This window comes from Lithobates pipiens, unplaced genomic scaffold (genome assembly GCF_037356315.1).
Source record: "Lithobates pipiens isolate NorthernLeopardFrog02 unplaced genomic scaffold, aLitPip1_a1.2 Scaffold_19, whole genome shotgun sequence".
Classification (NCBI taxonomy): Eukaryota; Metazoa; Chordata; class Amphibia; order Anura; family Ranidae; genus Lithobates; species Lithobates pipiens.
Window position 1 is genome coordinate 394,119,265 of NW_027507764.1, and position 16,313 is coordinate 394,135,577.

The 16,313-nt window shown below is 41.8% G+C and overlaps 2 long non-coding RNA genes across 2 annotated transcripts; both read left to right on the forward strand.

Moving 5' to 3' along the window:
• The first annotated feature begins 1,408 nt into the window (after positions 1 to 1,408).
• LOC143998323 (uncharacterized) lies at positions 1,409 to 1,911 on the forward strand. Its single transcript, XR_013277851.1, has 2 exons — positions 1,409 to 1,493; positions 1,656 to 1,911. It is a non-coding gene; the product is annotated as an uncharacterized LOC143998323 (long non-coding RNA).
• A 5,676-nt stretch (positions 1,912 to 7,587) lies between these two features.
• On the forward strand, positions 7,588 to 8,090 carry LOC143997023 (uncharacterized). Its single transcript, XR_013277640.1, has 2 exons — positions 7,588 to 7,672; positions 7,835 to 8,090. It is a non-coding gene; the product is annotated as an uncharacterized LOC143997023 (long non-coding RNA).
• Positions 8,091 to 16,313: the final 8,223 nt, after the last annotated feature.

Sequence of the window (16,313 nt, forward strand, 5' to 3'; positions counted from 1 at the left end):
ACAGTAATATATCTTCATGATTGTTTATATTGTATATATAATGGTTCTTGGTTCTCACTGAAGGGTCATGCCAGTAAAATCCCATTGCTTTCAAAATGTTTTGTTTTTCAAATAATATTGGGATGTTGCATAGCAAAGATTCCCCAGTATATCACTTATATACTTGTATTCTTTGTTCATTTTTAATTATTACATTCAAATATGCCAAATGACAATACCCTTCCTAGATTAAAAATACCTGTGCTAGCATAATGTGCTCTAATCCTTTAGTAAAGCAACTCCCTGTGACCATATTCCCTTATTCACAGAACACGACTAGCCAAACTGCCATATTAAATGAGTATACACATACACACAAACACACAAATATTCTGCCTGTATATACGCACTGTAATGTTTGGGGGTTGTTTAGCCTAAGTGTAGAGTTCACCAGTGAGTAGAGTCCATGCCAGCTGTGTTATCACTGTACCACATTAAGCATGCTTTTTCCAGCTTCCTGCTGCTCTGCTAAAACTAGACACAAACACTCGTGGCTGCTCCCTTACACCCACATTTACTCCACAGGAGAGTGGAGCCCAGAACCATGGTCCTGTCTCTACTAAAAGACCCATACACACCTGCATAATCTCTCTGCACACACCTACATAATCTCTCTGCACATACATCTGCATAATCAGTGTGCTGGCTGTTTCCAATTCCTGGTCCCAGGACTGGAGATTTCCTCCTACCCAGAGTGATATGAAATCTCCAGGCTCCAGGTCTCAAACTGGATATTACCAACCACAGAATAAACTCAAAAAAATGTTTTTCTCTAAATTACACAAACATCCTGGAGCCCCTCAACCTGCCTTGTTGAGAAGCCTGGATGACATACACCATGACAGGGAACCGTACTGTCATAACGTATATATATATACGTGGCTCCATTGCTGTCTGCTGTGCGGTACGCTTGGGTTGCTGTTTGCAGAACACAGCTACAATTGAGACTGCATTTTTATGCGATTTTGGTAAGCAAGATTTATTTTAATGGATTAAAAGCCACTTTTTGAGCATAATGCCCAACCAATTCCCTTTTCTTTCTTCCTCTTGCTCTGCTTTAGGGCTCTTTTTATACATCTGAATATTTTTCTTTTTTCTTTTTGTGCTTTACCCCATTATAATCAAGATCAACTCACGGGCTTCTAGAAATAATTTCAAGGACCCTTTTCTGTGTAATTTCCAGTTCCCCATGTGTAACACATGATACACCTAACTCAGCACAGGTATGTTTTGAATTTATTCCTTATTGTAATGGACTTTTTCAATCTATTAATTACCCTAATTTCTATGGAAGCTTTTTCAAGCTCCTTGTAAAAATGGTAAAATACTAGATTTGCCTGTTCGCCTATTTTGTCTCCTGCAGTCACCGCATTGGCGGTTATCTCTGATCGGTTCGCTTCCCAATCCCGGGTGGGGTCTTCTTCTTAGGGATTAGACGCATCTGTTTTAGATTGGTAGGTATTATTAATTTATACTTTCCAATGACACACACATACTATTTGTTCTATTCTGTATTGATTGGTCCCTTGAGACACCTGGGCAATGCTGAGGACTAAGAGTGTGCTTTTGTATATGACCGTCTCCATTAATGCTGTTTTGTTTTTCTCTATTCATAGTGAACCTTTTCTGTATTTTAAACAAAACAATTTCTCTTCCACCAATTATTGGCTCCCCTGAAGAAGCCTAACAATAGGCGAAACATGTCGGGAATTTTCCATCTGAACTGCCAAGAATATGGTTATTCAAACTAATTGTTGGATTTTATATATTGCTCTGTATGCCAGCCAATATATGTATATTGTTAAATTTGATCTTTTTGTATTCTCTTGATCGCTTTTACTACATTTAATAAAATATTCTTTTTTATCTAAACATCTATATACTTTTTTCTAACTATTACTAGCACCGTAACAGTCCCGCCCTTCTCCTTCCGTTCCTTCCTATCTGTTACAATTGGGATGAGGTGCGTTGTTAATCCCTTGCCTTACTTAGCTCTTCCTTTTCCCTATACAAAACTTTTGGTGTCTAAAACACACCTTTCTTATAGGCAAGGCTTTTGAGGTTTTTTCTCTCTTATATACACTAACTGTCTGATCCGTACTATTAACTTTTTTCAAATTTCCTAATCTTATTCTTAAAAATTAGATGCTTAGTCACGATAATTGAACTGGCTATTCAGTTATCAGTCAACTAGCTTATTATATCAACTTACTACATGTAATTAAGCCTGTAGCCGAAACCACATTTCTTCCTTTTCCCTCTTGTTTTGTTTATTTATTTTCCGTTTGTCCAATTATGACTGCGTTTTGTGGAAATGCATGGGATGGTCTTATGAACAAAGTCCAGGCCTCCAGAAAAGATGCTAACATCACAGATGCTGAGCTAAATCAATCTTTTATGCGCTTACAACGCCTGTTGGAACGAAAAGCTAGAACTTATTGGCACAAAGTCTTCTTTGAAAGGTATGTTGAGTATCAAGTGGTTCCATGGGGTTTGAGAATTCAAATTTTTCCCAATATGAATAAGATTAGTGATTCACTTAAGAATTCTTGGGAGAGCAATCTTCAATCTTGCTCTTTTCAAATGATGTCAATATTGATTGACCAATACACACTTGAACTGGAACAACTTGATACTCAGATTGCCTCTTGGTACGAGGATAACAATTCATTACAAAATCCCATTCGTTTTACACAGCGCGAAAATAATTTACGTTCTTATCTTGAACAATATATACGCAATATTATAAGCGCTAAGGAAAATAAATTTCTCAGAGATAAATTGGCATATGAAAACCACTTTGCCTACAAATGGCAAAATCCTAATCAAACTACTCCCAAAAGAAAACCTTTTACTTCAAATGTCCCTCAAACAGATACCTTGATACCTAATGCTGTCTCCTTCTCTTCCAGTACCTCTACATCCTATCGAGATTTAACCCAGGACAGGATTCCTAAGAAAAGGAAGGGAGACCGTCTGGATACGTCCACAGCTTCGTCACCTAGATCCACTGAAACGGTACACCAATTCACTGCGGCTTCACTTAAGGCACATCGCACACAAGTTTCCACCCCTATGCCTAACACCCTTTCACGCCCAACCAATTCATTAGACCCCTCTAGCCACCATGTACCCAGCACTCCTGCACCTAGTTCACATCCAGCTCCTACCCACTCTGGACTCTCATCGAGGAGAGCCAGTGAACCTGCACTGTCTTCTATGTTTCCACCTCACTCACAACCCTCGGATCCCCGCATCGCACCTATTTTTTTAGTTCAGACTCCGGAACCCAAAACACACCCACCCTCACTACCCCACACACAAACGCACTGAATCTCGAGGTTGTGAACCTATCCTCGGTCTCCTTAACCAAGGAACAAATTGAAGTTTTGAAATTTGGTTTATCTTTTTGCCCATCTACTGATTTAGACAAATTCCAATTTGTAAAAGATATACATCTTTTTGCCAGACGTCTCCTCTTTAAGGCACTTTATGACAAAACTGAACACACAACTGATTCTAGTACCACCCCTGTAGAGCCATCGTCCAGTGAACTTCGGGCCATGGAAGACCTGATGTCACTATGGGACGAGGGAAATACAGATGTTGAACAGTCTTCAGAGCTAATTACCCCTCGTGTATCAGCTCAGGGAGTATTATTTCCTGCTCCGGCTATGTTTAAACCCAAATCAAAAACATTTCCCTTGCTTCAAAGCAATCCAAATATTTGGGCTTTTGTGAGCCAATTAACTCTTGAAGTTAAGCATCTAAATTTGAAAACACAAGAACCCCACAATCTACCGTTTAAATATCGACAGGCACTTCAAAACCTTCAGAATAATCCTGATATAATCATTAAATTCGCTGACAAGGGAGGTAATGTATGTATTATGGATGTAGGGGCATATAGGAAAATGTGCCTTGACATCCTTAATAATAGGGACTGGTATCGTCCAATATCTCAACTTATCATTGAGAATTCTACCACCAAGTATTACCATCTCATCTTTCAAGCATACCGACACGGCACCATAGATCTCAATACATGGAAGTACCTAAATGTGAAAAACCCACAGACCCCCACATTTTATTCGTTACCGAAATTGCATAAATCCCTGGTTAATCCACCGGGTCGACCTATAGTATCAGGTTGCCAATGTCTGACTGAGAACGCCAGTGCTCTCATTGACAAGCACCTTTTTCCACATGTACTATCTTTGCCATCCTATGTAAAGGACACCATCGATCTATTACGGATTTTAGATGGGAAACAACTTCCCCCAGATACATGGCTAGTGGCCTTGGATGTTGAGTGTCTTTACAATTCCATCCCACACTCAATAGGCATCCAAGTCATGCACTCCTTCCTTCGGGAACGTGGTTCTATTTCGCAGAATTATGACAAATTTGTGCTTCAACTTTTAGAGTTCATTCTCACGCACAATTATTTCATGTTTGATCGCTCCCACTACCTCCAGGTGCAGGGCGTAGCTATGGGCACCAAATGTGCCCCTACCTACGCCAATCTGTACCTGGGGGGGTGGGAGCGACATATTTTCTCAGATGACCAATCCCGGGATTGGTGCCAGTTCATCTTGGGTTGGCACCGTTATATTGATGACATTTTGTTACTATGGACTGGTTCCCTTGATGAATTACATGAATTCTTTGACAACTTATCTACCAATCAATTTAATCTCAAATTCACGATGGAATTCAGTCAGACCCAGATTAATTTTCTGGATATACACATCAAATTGGACAAAAATGGTGTTATTGACTCAGCCCTATACCGTAAACCCTCTGCGGGGAACACTATCCTTCATGCGGAAAGTGCTCACCCTAGATCACTCATAGACAGCATTCCGTACAGCCAGTACCTTCGTTTACGTCGCAACTGTTCTCAAGACGTGGATTTTGAATTAGCTGCACGGGATCTCACCACACGACTCTGTCAACGTGGATACAGTAAATCATTACTAAAACGCACCTACAATAAAGTATCTAAATTGAACAGAAGCCATTTAATTTATCCCAAACCCAAACCTACCTCCCATGCACCCATACGCATCATAACACAGTATTCACGTCAACATCATCAAATGAAAGCAATTCTTGACAAATATTGGCCCTTACTAACGGCCGACCCAATTATTCATAAATACATCAAGCCTTTTCCCCAATTGACATACCGCAGATCCCAGTCCATGAGAGACCGACTAGTCACAAGTCACTTTAATACCCACCGACCTGTCAAACCCAATCGCACTGGCACCTATCCTTGTGGCCACTGCGATATTTGTCGCTTTATTTCAGGATCATCACAAATCACACTGCCTAATGGTTCTGTTCGCACCATTGGACATTGTGTTACTTGTAAAACTGTGGGGATTGTCTATATTGCCAATTGCCCTTGTGGATGTTTCTACATTGGAAAGACCAAGCGTCCATTCTATAAAAGAATCAGAGATCACATGCTGCCTTTATCTAAACGATTATGCACTACAGCATTAAACAGACATATAGGCAATTCCCACAATTTTGATTCCAACGGTGTATATTTCGCAGCTCTGGAACATGTGCCCATTCATGCCCGGGGTGGTGAAATAGACACGCGTTTACTTCAATTGGAAACCCAATGGATATATACCTTAGAAGCCACTAAGCATCCAGGTTTAAATGAATACATTACATTCAAACACTTTCTCTAAATACTATTACTTCCTCATACCCCTCAATAACTAATATGTTTAATCCTGAACCCATGGAATTTTCCATGGGGGGCCCGCTCCTTTGAAACTAGGGCTACCCACTCTCTGCAAAATTGTCAATATTTTCACATTTCACATTTCACACCTTTTTTTTTTTTTTTTTTTTTTTTTTTTTTTATTATTTTTATATTTATATTTATTTTTATTTTTACTTTTATTTATTTTCTGTTTATTGTTTTTCTGTTGCTATGTGTCATTTATTCCGGCTACATTTCAGTTTTTGTTTTCAGTCTAAAATAACAACCTTATTGATCTACTTAACAATTGTCGGTTTTCTTTATCTTTATCTAAAAACTTTATTTTTCTATTTTAGTTCATGTAAAAATTCCACCTGCTTCTTTCTTCATTTTTTCATTTTACACTTTAAACATTATTGATTTTTTGTTTATGCTTCATGTATAAGGTAGCTGTCCTCATTAACGCTTTGTCGTATGAATCTGTTCAAATTCACTATTATAACTTGTTTATTGTTTCATTGTACATCTATGAATCCGTATGGAGTCGGCCGACAGGCACAGTTCTTCCTTCCTACTTTGGTCCATATGTCTCAAGGGATTTAGTTCAACTTAGACCACAAAACCATTTTCTGGTTGTCAACCATTTAGACCAATCCACACTGTTTTCAGTGTCATATATTGTCTCGATGTTTCCCCCTAGTCATTTGTTTCTAGGTTGCCTTCCTTGTGGGGGGGGGCGCGTCCGATCACTTTGTTTCCGCCTATTATGGGTGCCTGCATGGACACACAGGTCCAGCTATGTGGGAGCTGGACCTGTCAATATGCGGGCTGCTGGGCGAGCGCATTCGCCACACTGGGTCCCTGGATTGACAGTCTTCACAGGGCTCTTTTGAGCCCTCTTGAGTGTCTCTCCCATGTTCCCCGTTATTGCCTGTCGCGGCGTCCCGGTCTCCTTGGTTACGGAGACGCCGCCGCCGGGCATTATGGGGACTGTAGGCCTTTTGTGTGACGCGGGTGCGCGCGCATGCGCTGCTCCGCATCCACTGTCCGCTCACATCCGACGTCGCCAATTAGACGCCGGATGATGAGGGAGATAAAAAGGCGTTCGCCAACACTGCAGGTCTGTCCGCCCTGCCGAGCCCTTGTGAGTCGACATCGCCGTAAGGTCAGTTTATAGAACAAGTGCGGAGTTTGTCCACGCAGACAACGTAGCTGTTCCAACCTTCTCTCCTTCCCTTTTTGTCCAATTCATTTAAATTTAATTTGGTCATTTATACCCTAGATTCACTTTCCTTTTTTTCTGGCGGTTCCGCTCGGAACCTGAATGGTGTGGCTCCATTGCTGTCTGCTGTGCGGTACGCTTGGGTTGCTGTTTGCAGAACACAGCTACAATTGAGACTGCATTTTTATGCGATTTTGGTAAGCAAGATTTATTTTAATGGATTAAAAGCCACTTTTTGAGCATAATGCCCAACCAATTCCCTTTTCTTTCTTCCTCTTGCTCTGCTTTAGGGCTCTTTTTATACATCTGAATATTTTTCTTTTTTCTTTTTGTGCTTTACCCCATTACAATCAAGATCAACTCACGGGCTTCTAGAAATAATTTCAAGGACCCTTTTCTGTGTAATTTCCAGTTCCCCATGTGTAACACATGATACACCTAACTCAGCACAGGTATGTTTTGAATTTATTCCTTATTGTAATGGACTTTTTCAATCTATTAATTACCCTAATTTCTATGGAAGCTTTTTCAAGCTCCTTGTAAAAATGGTAAAATACTAGATTTGCCTGTTCGCCTATTTTGTCTCCTGCAGTCACCGCATTGGCGGTTATCTCTGATCGGTTCGCTTCCCAATCCCGGGTGGGGTCTTCTTCTTAGGGATTAGACGCATCTGTTTTAGATTGGTAGGTATTATTAATTTATACTTTCCAATGACACACACATACTATTTGTTCTATTCTGTATTGATTGGTCCCTTGAGACACCTGGGCAATGCTGAGGACTAAGAGTGTGCTTTTGTATATGACCGTCTCCATTAATGCTGTTTTGTTTTTCTCTATTCATAGTGAACCTTTTCTGTATTTTAAACAAAACAATTTCTCTTCCACCAATTATTGGCTCCCCTGAAGAAGCCTAACAATAGGCGAAACATGTCGGGAATTTTCCATCTGAACTGCCAAGAATATGGTTATTCAAACTAATTGTTGGATTTTATATATTGCTCTGTATGCCAGCCAATATATGTATATTGTTAAATTTGATCTTTTTGTATTCTCTTGATCGCTTTTACTACATTTAATAAAATATTCTTTTTTATCTAAACATCTATATACTTTTTTCTAACTATTACTAGCACCGTAACAGTCCCGCCCTTCTCCTTCCGTTCCTTCCTATCTGTTACAATTGGGATGAGGTGCGTTGTTAATCCCTTGCCTTACTTAGCTCTTCCTTTTCCCTATATATATATATATATATATATATATATATATATATATATATATATATATATATATATATATATATATATATATATATATATATATAGATAGATAGATAGATAGATATCTAGCTATATATAGATATATAATATATAGATATATATACAGTATCTCACAAAAGAGTACACCCCTCACATTTTTGTAAATATTTTATTATATATTTTCATATGACAACACTAAAGAAATTACACTTTGCTACAATGTAAAGTAGTAAGTGTATAGCTTGTATAACAGTGTAAATTTGCTGTCCCTTCAAAATAACTCAACACATAACCACTGGCAACAAAAGTGAGTACACTGCTAAGTGAAAATGTCATGTAACTCGCTAGTGCTACAAGGTCTAAGGTGTAAATGGGGAGCAGGTGTGTTGAATTTGGTGTGATCGCTCTCACTCTCTCACACTGGTCACTGGTAGTTCAACATGGCACCTCATAGCAAAGAACTCTCTGATGATCTGAAAAAAAGTATTGTCGCTTCATATAAAGATGGCCTAGGCTATAAGAAGATTGCCAACACCCTGAAACTGAGCTGCAGCAAAGTGGCCGAGACCATACAGCAGTTTAACAGGACATGTTCCACTTAGAACAGGCCTCCCCATGGTCGACCAAAGAAGCTGAGTGGACGTGCTCATCTTCATATCCAGAGGTTGTATTTGGGAAATAGACATATGAGTGTTGACCGTATTTCTGAAGAGGTTGAAGAAGTGGGGGGGGGGTCAGCCTGTCAGTGCTCAGACCATATGCCGCACACTGCATCAAATTGGTCTGCATGGCTGTCATCCCAGAAGGAAGCTTCTTCTAAAGATGGTGCACAAGAAAGCCCACAAACAGTTTGCTGAAGACAAGCAGAATAAGGACATGGATTACTGGAACTATGTCCTGTGGTCGGATGAGACCAAGATAAACTTATTTAGTTCAGATGGTGTCAAGCGTGTGTGGCGGCAACCAGGTGAGGAGTACAAATACAAGTGTGTCTTGCCTATAGTCAAGCACGGTTGTGGGAGTGTTATGGTCTGGGGCTGCATGAGTGCTGCCGGCACTGGGGAGATACAGTTCATTGAGGAAACCAGGAATGAACCGAACAACCCCCGGTTCGGTTCGCAGCAGAACATGCGAACAGGTAAAAAATTGGTTTGAACACGCGAACACCCTTAAAGTCTATGGGGCACAAATGTGAAATATCAAAAGTGCTCATTTTAAGGGTTTATATGCAAGTTATTGTCATGAAAAGTGTTTGGGGACCTGGGTCCTGCCCAGGGGACATGTATCAATGCAAAAAAAAGTTTTAAAAACTGACGTTTTTTCGGGAGCAATGATTTTAATAATGCTGGAAGTGAAAGAATAAAAGTGAAATATTCCTTTAAATTTCATATCTGGGGGGTGTCTATAGTATGCCTATAAACTGGCACATTTTTTCCGTGTTTAGAACAGTCCCTGTACAAAATGACATTTCTAAAGGAAAAAAGTAATTTAAAAGTACTCGCAGCTCTAATGAATTGTTAGTCCCGGCAATACAGATAAAAGTAATTGAAAAAAATGGCATAGGACCCCTCCAGTCCATTACCAGGCCCTTTGGGTCTGGTATGAATATTAACCACTTAAGGACCGCCGCATGGCAATGTACGTCGGCAGAATGGCACCGACAGGCACAAGCACGTACAACCATGTACGTGCTCGCCTTCCAGCGGGTGGGGGGTCCGATCGGAACCCCTCCCGCTGGATGCGGCAGTCCATTTCGCTGCAGGAGCGATCCGGGATGAGTGGATGGCCGTTGGTTTCTGGCCATCCCCTCTCGATCGCTCCTGGCGAATGAGAAGCTTCCCCCGCTGTGTATAGTAAACACAGGCAGGGAGGAAGTGATGTCATTCTCCTCGGGGCGGTCTTTTTGACTGGACTGCGAGGAGAACACAGAAAGTAAGTGCACCAAACACTACACTGACATGTAGGTACACATAGGCACACAAATCCCCCCCCCCCTGATCACCCCCCGATCGCCCCCCGATCCCCCCTCCCAGTCACAGTGTCACTGATTGCAGTGATCATTTATTTACTGATCACTGCATTTAGTGTCAGTTGTGACAGTAAAAACTGTCAGGGCAGTTAGTGTCAGGTCCAGGGTAGCCCCCTACCCCCCAATAAAGGTTTAACCCCCTGATTGCCCCTAGAGTTAACCCTTTCACCCCCTTTTGCCAGTGTCACTAAGCAATCGTTTTTCTGATCGCTGCATTAGTGTCACTAGTGCCGCTAGGTAGCTAGTTATTTTTTTAGGTTCACCGCCAGGTTTTTTTAGCGCTAGGTACCCTGATATACTACTCAATAATGGTTTTAACCCCCTGATTGCCCCTAGTTAACCCTTTCACCCCCTTTTGCCAGTGTCACTATGCGATAGTTTTTCTGATCGCTGCATTAGTGTCACTAGTGCCGATAGGTAGCTAGTTATTTTTTTAGGTTCACCGCCAGGTTTTTATAGCGATAGGCACCCCCATATACTACCCAATAATGGTTTTAACCCCCTAATTGCCCCTAGAGTTAACCCTTTCACCAGCGATCACCGTATAAGTGCCACTGGTGACGCTGGTTAGCCAGTTAGTTATTTAGGCTCCCCGTCAGGTTTTTATATAGCGCCAGGGACCCCCATATACTACCTAATAAAGATTTTAACCCCCTGATTGCCCCTAGTTAACCCTTTCACCAGTGATCACCGTATAAGCGTTACGGGTGACTCTGGTTAGTTAGTTTGCTTTTTATAGCATCAGGGCACCCACCATTTATTACCCAGTAAAGTTTTAACCCCCCGATCACCTGGCGGGTGATATCAATTAGGTTTTAGGGTCAGGGTCTGCTTCACCCCAGGCACCGCTAGGTTAGTGCCAGTACCGCTAACACCCACGCGCAAAGCATACACCTCCCGTAGTGGTATAGTATCTGAACAGATCAATATCTGATCTGATCAGATCTATACTAGTGTCCCCAGCAGTTTAGGGTTCCAAAAAAACGCATTGTTAGCAGGATCAGCCCAGATACCTGCTAGCACCTGTGTTTTGCCCCTCCGCCCAGCCCACCCAAGTGCAGTATCGATCGATCACTGTCACTTACAAAACACTAAACACATAACTGCAGCGTTCGCAGAGTCAGGCCTGATCCCTGCGATCGCTAACAGTTTTTTTGGTAGCGTTTTATATTGAAATCCTGAAGGCAGTGCTTGGTTTTCGGGGCCCCGTACATGGTTAGGCTCCGAAAAAGTCCCCCACATGTGATATCCCCGTACTCGGGAGAAGCAGCAGAATTTATTTTGGGGTGTAATTTCACTTATGCCCATAGCATGTGTGAGCAATATATCATTTAGTGACAACTTTGTGCAAAAAAAAAAAAATTGTAATATTCCTGCAACTTGTGGCAAAATATAAAATATTTCATGGACTCAACATGCCTCTTAGTAAATAGCTTGGGGTGTCTACTTTCCAAAATGGGGTCATTTGGGGGGGGGGGTTTGTACTGCCCTGCCATTTTAGCACCTCAAGAAATGAGATAGGCAGTCATAAATTAAAAGCTGTGTAAATGCCAGAAAATGTACTCTAGTTTGTAGACGCTATAACTTTTGCGCAAACCAATAAATATACGCTTATTGACATTTTTTTTACTAAAGACATGTGGCTGAATAAATTTTGCCCTAAATGTATGACTAAAATTGAGTTTATTGGATTTTTCTTAAAACAAAAAGTAGAAAATATATTTTTTTCTCGAAATTTTCGGTCTTTTTCCATTTATATCGCAAAAAAAATTTCCAGAGGCAATCAAATACCATCAAAAGAAAGCTCTATTTGTGGGAAGAAAAGGACGCAAATTTTGTTTGGGTACAACATTGCATGACCGCGCAATTACCAGTTAAAGCAGTGCAGTGCGAAATTGTAAAAAGACCTCTGGTCCTTAGGCTGACAATTGGTCCAGGGTTGAAGTGGTTAAGGGGAACCCCCAAAAAAAAACAATTGCGTGGGGATCCCCCCAAATTCCATACCAGGCCCTTCAGGTCTCGTATGGATATTAAGGGAAACCCTGCGCCAATTATTTTTTTTTAAATGGCATAGTGGTTCCCCTCAAAATCCATACCAGACCCTTATCCGAGCACGCAACCTGGCAGATCGCAGGAAAAGAGGACGAGAGCGGCCCCCCTCCTGAACCGGACCAGGTCACATGCCCTCAATATGGGGAGAATGCTTTAGGGCAGGGGTGCCCAACCTTTTGAAGAGCGAGGGCCACTTAAGCGACTTGGTAACCGGTCGCGGGCCACAATGAGCAGAGCAGGCGGATGACAGGTCCATGCAGAGCGGACACCGGACACAGCCCACTCTACACTATGAGTCCGTCTATCCGATTCGCCCTGAAGGAAGGGGATTAATCCCCTTCTTGTTTTTTTTTTTCCAAATCATTTTGGAGATAGGCAGTTGTAAAAGGACAAAAATATGCTTACATCTGCCGTTTCATAGAGGTGAATGGAGGGTCCGATTGAGTTGGACCGATTGTGCGAAAGGAGCCTTTCACACTAATGCAGGGCAGTGCACCTGTGTCTTTCCTGCGGGTTAGCTACACTTTGCCATAGACTTCTATTATATCCTGCAGGTGTGGTGCACTTTCTGAAAGCTCACCAAACCCGCAGATAATAACAGAAGTCTATGCCTCAGCACAGGTAACCTGAAGGTGCACTGCACCTGCGGATTAGTATGAAAGCAGCCCAGTAACCACTGCGCAGATATGCCCATATATACACTGCAATTTTAGTAATAAACTGACCTTTAATAAAATTCTCCCATTCAGGTATCGCCTGCTGTTGCTGTCCCCGGCAGCGTGCATTTGGTATCACTCCATCTGTGGCAAGAGACGGCGCTATACAGGAAGCATTAGCTTATACAGCTCTGCTCCACAGCTGTGCTTGCTTTGCCGGGTTCATTAACAACACAGATGCTCTGGGATGGCTGGTCTGCAACCCATGATCTGGGTTTGCCAATCTGCCATCCCACAGAATGAGGTCGCGGGCCACATCAGAGGGCTCCGCGGGCCACATGTGGCCCCCGGGCCACTGGTTGGGCACCCCTGCTTTAGGGTAACCCCCCAAAGCACCTTGTCCCCATGCTGATGGGGACAAGGGCCTTATCCCCACAACCCTTGCCTGGTGGTTGTGGGGGTCTGCGGGCAGGGGGCTTATTGGAATCTGGAAGCCCCCTTTAACAATAGGACCCCCAGATCTTGGCCTCCCCCTCTGTGAGAAATGGTAATGGGGTACAAATGTACCTCTACTATTTCACAAAAAAGTGTCAAAATGTTAAAAAGACAAGACACGGCTTGGGACAAGTCCTTTATTAAAAAATAAAAAATGTAAATGTCCCACGAAGTCCATTCATCTTCTTTTCTCGCTCCACCGATGGACCAAAAAAAAACCCGTAACTGGGTGTCCCCGCCTCGAGAAAGCCATAGGGAAGTCCCCATGCTTCAGAGGGTCACCCAGGAATGTCACTGTGTGGCCCCACCCTCAGTTATATAAGAACTGTCAAATCGAACACGCGTCATACGGTGGGTGCCTCCCATGGAGGTGGGTCGTCACGGCTTTGTTTTTCTTGTTCTCTTTTTGAAAACTTTTTTTTTGCATTGAAACATGTCTCCTTGGGCAGGACCCAGGTCCCCAAACAATTTTTATGACAATAACATATAAGCCTTTAAAATGAACACTTTTGATTTTTCATGTTAATGTCCCATAGACTTTAACGGCGTTCTTGCCCAATTTGCCCCCCGAACACTGCATATTGTTCGGTGTTCTGTAGAACATCCGAACAACCAAAGTTCGGCCCGATCTTATGCTGGGGCCAAACCGTTTGCCAATCTCTATTGGTCAGTGTTCAGTGGCCATTGTCACTGAACATTGTCATGGATTTCACTTTACAATAGTGATATCACATCATTTATACTCTCAGGTCATTATCAAGTACTTTGTTAATTGATTTAGATATACATACATTCTTATTACAGCTGTGGCCATGGGGCTTTTTAGGATACACTACATCTTTTTCTTGTTATCACGTCTGCCCTACACCTGCTCCCTGTGTGGTTGCTGCGGACCATTCCTCTTCAGCTCCCGGTGGGAGCACTCATGGCCTTTACCCTTGGAGATCAGTTCCACGGACCAACTGACCATAATGTGAGTACGGGGTGCCTCTTAGAGGCCACATGCTTTTTCTTTAACCATAATCATCATTGAATGCCATATATCACCGATACTTACTGTCTTTTTAGATACCCCACATATACATCTACTCCTGAGGAAGCGAGCAAAGCTTGCGAAACGCATTGAGTATATAAGTTGAATATGTATACTATGTACTTTTAGTACTGTAACAAACATGTCAATGGCTTCATGATGGTTTTTATGCTTATTTATGACTATGTCTGTGAAACTCAAATAAAATCTTTATTCATTAATTTATTATACTTATTTGTTATGACCTCTATGACCAACTCATTTAAAGTCCCATGGGCTAACTCATTTTGTATTATGTATTACAGGGATGGAGTTTTGTCATATTAAGAGACAGTATTCAGACCGCCTTTTTTTTCATATTTACTAAGGTGGAAGACATCTACTTGCCCGCTTGGTCTGTCTGCTACCCTCGTGGTCATACTTACTATTATCAATTGTTATCATTGTTTATACATGAGTTTTCCTATATTTATTATTTTTTCTTATGTCATCTGGGTTCACTTATGGAGTTATTTTCAATGTACTGGTTCCATTGGTGATTGTGGCTTTTTTTCTCCTTTCCGAGAGCTGCGATGTACAAATGGGGGGTTCTCTTTTCCCCCCTGCTGTCCCCTCCCCTCGTGGGGGGTAGGGCCCCCAGTACATCGGCACCATGTTTTTGCACCCATCGTGGTACTTCCGCTTATGTGACGGCTCCACACTTGGGCTGCATTACGTCATCCCGATAGTTGAACGTGCTCACGGAAGCGCAAAGCGGGCAGGTACCTTAGCCACATCACGCATGGTGTTGGGGGCGTGGTCTAACGATTCGGCTCTGGGATATAGGTTTGATGGGGTTATGACCTGGCGAACGCTTCTCTTTTTCTATTACTTTGAAGGCTCTTTCACATACTTGAGGTCTGATACAGGGGTAAGCACACCACAGACATTTACTATGACATTCATTTTACTTCACTGCACTGGTTCATACAAATCTGTGATTTGATATACACCTCCTAACACCATTACCAATCCTTAGGACTACCTTTGCTCATACACATTCTTTTATCTCTTTGTTTTCTCTCTCTATTTCAATCTTCTTTTCTATTTTTATCTTTTCATTGTCTACCTATGTCGTTGCTCTCATTCCATTTCAGTTCAGATATCTACACTTCCATACATCCATAAAACCATCATGGTGACTACTATTATATCTACATTTATATATATTTTACTTCTATAATTAATGTTACGCTGTATATGGCTAATGAGGCACGCCATAGGATATATATATATATATTTTTTTCTCTCTTCTCTTGTTTTCTTTTTGGTCCTCCATCTTTTTCTTTTTCTCTTTTCTTATTTCTTTCTTCACACTCCTGCACTTTTCACATCCTTTTCTTATTTACTCTTTACTGTTTGCATCCATGCCCACATTGTCATGGATTTCACTTTACAATAGTGATATCATATCATTTATACTCTCAGGTCATTATCAAGTACTTTGATTTAGATATACATACATTCTTATTACAGCTGTCACGACATATGTGGCCATGGGGCTTTTCAGAATACACTACATCTTTTTCTTGTGGCCACGTCTGCCCTCCACCTGCTCCTTTGTGGTTGCTGTGGACCATGCCTCTTCAGCTCCCAGTGGGAGCACTCACCGCCTTTACCCTTGGAGATCAGTCCCACGGAACAACTGACCATAATGTGAGTATGGGGTGCCTCTTAGAGTGCCATATCTCACCTATACTAGTCCTGAGGAAGCGAGCAGAGATAGCGAAACACATCAAGTACTGTATATAAGTTATATGTA